Below are 6,026 nucleotides of genomic sequence, written 5' to 3'. Positions count from 1 at the left end.
GAAGCAGACAGATAGTGGTGGAAGAACAAAGAAAACTGAAGGGGTAGGAAGGCTATATACTTAATGGAAAATAAGGCAGTCCATACAAATATCAAGAAAGAATGGGTGAGAAGGGTGCTTGCAGAGGTAATTCCGGAATCACTGCACAATTTCCAGGGACAGTTTCAATTCCACTCCCTGGAACAGCTTTCCAGGCATAGAGCACTCCTTCTAGTCCCAGGGGTTGTCATTCCAGACCTAGAGAACGATCCTAAGCAGATCAACTCAAAAGGCAGTCCTTTTTTTAAGTCAATGAGGCTTACTCCCAGGAAAAGACTGCAGCCTCATTTTACTTGTAAGAACTGTGATTGACTCAGTCCTTCAGTTTTTATGTTCTGTTCGAGAGACCTCCCATTTGCAATGGCCACATCTTGTAATTAGTTTTGGTGGAGCCTCCAAATACTGCTTCTATTACACAAATTGCCACAGCTAAAGGATTTGCCTGGACCTTACCCTCCCCCATTCCCAGCTGTGTAAGAGGTTCCTATGGTTTTGCAAATCCTGGACTGTAAATACGACAGGAAAGAGTAACGGCATGTCAGCTTCATAGCAATTTTTAAAAAATTGTACAGTAACATTCCAGTAGCCTCACAAACAAATCCAGATGTTAGAAACCGTTGGACAAGCCACTTGTAAAATCTGCTTTCCTTGCTCCTCTAGATTTAGTTCTTTACCAGCAGAGGGCACAAGAGACATTTTTCAAAACCAGGCTCAAAATTTTGCTTATCCTCACATTCTCCAATTAGTTTTTAATTCAGCAGTTTGTTTACTCTTTTTATTCCTCATCACTTTGAATCCACTTCCTTGCCTGCTGTTTCCTGTTCTCATCTTCCCCCTCTTTACACAGGGAAGGAGAGGCATTGGCCTTTTAGACCAGTACACTACCTAGTTTTGACTAAAGATGCTTCGTAAGTACTCTAACAGGTGTTCCGGAATCCACTTCAGAATAAGGGGGCGGGAGGGGGAACCTTCTGTAAATATGGGAGGGAGGCCTGAAAATCTGCTTGCTGACTTATGCAAACTGGTTTCCTTCAGCTTTTAATATACATCACTTAAGAACACTAAAAACCAACGGCTGAGTTCTTACAACATACTTATTCTTTCCCCATTTTTTTCCCTTTTAAAAAACTGTTTAACTCATTGTATTTTTAGAATGAGGTACTTACTACATACAAGACTGATGCATACATGTTTCAATCAAGTGATGCAATCTCAAACCTTATTCAACATGCAAATTACCAAATATATGCCCTGTTCAAAGGCGAATAACCCATTAGAAGAGATTTCACCTTCTTTAGTATCTGCGTGTGATTGGGTGCCCAACGCTGTCTGTAGAGCCCAACACAGCAAGATCTAGAAGCTTCACATCTGTTCCATTCACCCACCCTAACACAGTAGTATCGATTCAGAGGTATCTCTGGAAATCAGCAGTGCAAATATTCTGCCAAATGGCTTCCTGGATGGAAGTTCTACAACCTTCCTAGGCAGTTTCCTATAGGCAAAACAGTTGTCTCTTATCCTGCTCTCGGACGTGATGCACAATTGCCCCTCCTCTCCGGACTTAAAAAAAATAATCTGGAAAACTCACACTTGCCTGCTCCAGTATCCCCCAAATATTTCCACATAGTTTTTACCTTTTGTAGTGCGTGACGTGGAGGCAGCCACTGGCAAACCACCTCTGAACGTCTCTTGCCTTGAAAACCCTACGGGGTTGCCATAAGTCAGCTGTGAATTGACAGCAAAAAAAAAAAAAGGTGTGCACATCTACAAGAGTAACTGCAGCTGTAAGGGGAAAGTTGCTGCCATGTCACAAGTTCCCAGGGCCCACCAATCTAATGGTGTAGGGGGGCTTTGCTGCATAGAAGATGGGGGGGGGGAGAACTAATGCTTAACAGCAGCTCTTCACTGACTAGCTGAAATAATGAAATTTGCCAGAATAGGCTGAAAGCAGGTTGCTAGTCTGTGTGTGTGTGTGTGTGTGTGTGTGTGTGTGTGTGTGTGTGAAGTGCCGTCAAGTCGCTTCCGACTCATGGCGACCCTATGAATCAAAGTCCTCCAAAGTGTCCTATCCTTAGCAGCTTTGCTCAGGTCTTGCAAATTGAGGGCTGTGGCTTCCTTTATAGAGTCAATCCATCTCTTGTTGGGTCTTCCTCTTTTCCTGCTGCCTTTGACTTTTCCTAGCATGACTGTCTTTTCCAGTGACTCTTGTCTTTTCATGTGACCAAAATACGATAACCTCAGTTTAGTCATTTTAGCTTCTAGGGTCCGTTCAGGCTTGACTTGATCTAGAACCCACTGATTTGTTTTTTGGGGGCAGTCCACGGTATCCGTAACACCCTCCCTCCAACACCACATTTCAAAGGAATCTACGTTCTTCCTATCAGCTTTCTTCATAGTCCAGCTTTCACACCCATACATAGTAATAGGGAATACGGTGGCATGAATTAACCTAATCTTGGTGGCCAGTGACACATCATTACACTTCAGAATCTTTTCTAGCTCATACTGAGGTATATAGACATGCACATAACCATCATATTTGCACTTTCCAAGGTGGCTGTAAGTAGTTGGGATGCTTTTGTTGGGAGGCAGTTCGGCTTTTCCAGGGTATTGCTTGAAGAGGTACGGAAACCTGGAAAACCAGAGGACAGCGACGCAACAGGAAAAAAACACACCTGAACACCACCAGCAATGGTTAACTCTGGAATAATGCTAACCCTTTGAAATATCACTGATGGCATGCAGTCTGCTGTCATTCTCTCAGTTGCCTGCTGATCAATATACATCATTAACACTGTGCTGTTTAGAAGTGACCACTTTACGACACAGGTTTATTCAATATGTTACTAAAACTGGGATCGGTGCCACTGCAACCAGCAGTGTTCAGGAAACGCCAGTTATCACAAAATCACACAAGGTTGGAAGAGACCACAAGGGCCATCCGGTCCAACCCCCTGCCATGCAGGATCCCACAATCAAAGCTCTCCAGACAGATGGCCATCCAACCTCTGCTTAAAGACCTCCCAAGACGGGGACTCCAACACCCTCTGAGGCAGCGCATTCCACCGTCGAACTGCCCTCAGAGTCAGAAAGTTCTTCCTAATGTTTAGGTGGAATCGTTTTTCTCTGTTTAAATCCATTACTCCGTGTACTAGTCTCTGAAGCAACAGAGAACAATCTAGTTCCCTCATTAACATGGCATCCCTTCAAATATTTAAACATGGCTATCATGTCACCCCTTAACCTTCTCTTCTCCAGACTAAACAAACCCAACTCCCTAAGTCTCTCCTCATAGGGCATGGATTCCAGACCTTTGACCATTCTGGTCGCCCTCCTCTGGACACACTCCAACTTGTCAACCTCCTTCGTAAATTGTGGAGCCCAAAACGACACAGTATTCCAAGTGAGATCTGACCAATGCAGAATACAGTGGTAGTATTACTTCTTGATCTAGACACAATACTCCTATTGATGCAGCCCAGAATTGCATTGGCCTTCTTAGCCACTATATCACAGACTCCCAGATCTTTCACATGTACTGTTGTCAAGCCAACTATCTCCCATCCTGTACCTGTGGCTTATGTTGTTTCTGCCTAAATGAAGTACCTTACACTTCTCCCTATTGAAATCCATTTTATTGCTTAAGGCCCAGCTCTCTAGTCTCTCAAGGTCATTCTGAACTCTGACCCTGTCCTCTGGGGTATTAACTACCCCTCCCAACTTGTCATCTGCAAATTTGATTATCATGTCCTCTATTCCATCATCCAAGTCATTTATAAAAACATTAAACAGTACTAGTCCCAGGATAGACCCCTGTGGCACCCCACTGGTCACTCCTCTCCAGGATGAAGTTGTACCATTAATGAGCACCCTTTGGGTTTGGTTGGTCAACCAATTACCAATCCACCTGACAGTAGCAGTGTCCAGCCCACATTTTACTAACTTTGTTTCAAGATCATGGGGGACTTTATCAAAGGCTTTACTGAAATCAAGGTACACTACATCTACAGCATTCCCTTCATCTACCATACTTGTCCCTCTATCAAAAAAAGATATGAGATTAGTTTGGCATGACCTGTTTTTGAGAAACCCATGTTGACTGTCAGTGATCACAGCATTTTTAAGTGCTTACAGACCGTCTGTTTAATTATCTGCTCTAGTATCTTACCTGGTATTGATGTCAAGCTGACTGAGCGAGAATTGTTTGGGATTTCTTTCCCCCCCTTTTTAAAGATGGGGACCACATTTGCCCTCCTCCAGTCTGCTGGAACTTCTGTTCCCCAGGAATTCTCCAAGATTATTGCCAGTGGTTCTGAGATCACTTCGGCCAATTCTAACACCCTTGGATGCAGTTCATCCGGCCCCGGAGACTTGAATTCATTAAGAGTTGCCAGGTATTCCTGTACTATTCCAGTGCGGGATATCGCCCATCTTCTCTTGGATTCTTGCATTTGTGGGACAGATTGTAGTCTTGCGCATAAGCATCGTTGTTTCCCCATGAGATGAGCACTCTAAAAGGTGCATTACAACACACGAGCTTATTTCTCAGTAACCCCTTAGAATTTCAGCTCGTATCCTAGATCAAAGGGTTCGAAGGCAAATAACCACACAATCCACTGAAGGTTAGGCTGTTTCACTATCTTCAAAACAAGGTCTTAGATTGATAGTATTCGATAGCAGCTTTTTATTGGTTATAAAACCTAAGCCCATATACAAAATTAGGAACACATTTAGATGCCTCTTTCGAAATAATGATTTAAATCTATTAACTGATAAGTTTTTTTAAAAATAATAAAACACAATGCAATTTTTAAAACACTGTTTTGAAAACTTAAAAAGTGCAGCAAATATACTTTTTGGCTCGGATCCCGAGATACCCACTGCATGAGCGGAAGGAATTCCACCAAGCCAGACTACAGGGTGTCGCACGGAGAGTGGAATCGGCAGCACCTTCTACAAAGGGCCTTCCGCTCACACGGCACGGTCTCTGCATCCAAATGTTTGCTTCCTTTATTAGCTATGAAATGGCTGAATCCCAATCAAGAACTGATAAGGACTGAGAAAAATGTTACCACTTGAATCAATTTTCCTATGTTTGTCTCTATGAACTTGAGTGCGGGGGGGGGGGGGACACGACTCCATCACCGCAGTAGTGGAAAATCATTAATCTAATTTTGAATGTAATCTCTAGGACATGGAGCATAGGCTTACTATTTAAAAGGGAGGGAATGGGGAAGAGGTTTGCTCACGTTATCAGCTGCATGTCTCCTTTGAAATTCCAAAAACGGTGACCATATCTAACTCTGATTTGATAGTGTCTGTCTTTTTCCTTTTTTCGCAAACATGACAAAAATGTCAGGAATTTTAGACGGTGTGTGGACAGGACACGAGTTACCAAATTAACTTAAAACATCTGGGTAAAGAAAAGGCACAATGAGAATTTCAACTCAATTTTTTTTATGTGCACAAGAGTTGAAAAAAGTCTGAGCCACCTTAAAGAGAAATTGATTTTCAAAATTTATAAAACCTATAAATAGAGGCCAAACCACTATATTAAAACAGATCATCTAGCAAGTAAAAATCTTGCAGTTTAAGACACATACTTGTATCCCTTGTAAGATACAAGACAACTCGCTCTTTAAAGTGGCTCCACCTTGGCAGAGATATCTAATGAATGAACACCTGCAATGTCTTGCTCATCAGTGGAAAAAACAGCTGACCGACAAAGCTCTGATGGCATCTGTCCTTATCTTCATCACAGTAAATACAACCCACATCCAATAATTACATTAGTTTTACATTTTTTTCCTTGTAATCCCTTCACATCAAGGCATTGGGAAACTACATCCAGTGAACGGCAACAACAATACCAGTTTGTGTGACAGCGAAAACAGAGTTTTAAATTTCACTTTTTACCCACAGCAATCCCAAATCCCGCTAAAAATAGCCAGGGCGGACAGTTTCCCCCGTTAACTACTGCTCTCCTA

This window comes from Euleptes europaea, chromosome 10 (assembly GCF_029931775.1).
Source record: "Euleptes europaea isolate rEulEur1 chromosome 10, rEulEur1.hap1, whole genome shotgun sequence".
NCBI classification, from domain to species: Eukaryota; Metazoa; Chordata; class Lepidosauria; order Squamata; family Sphaerodactylidae; genus Euleptes; species Euleptes europaea.
This window is presented reverse-complemented; position numbering follows the sequence as displayed.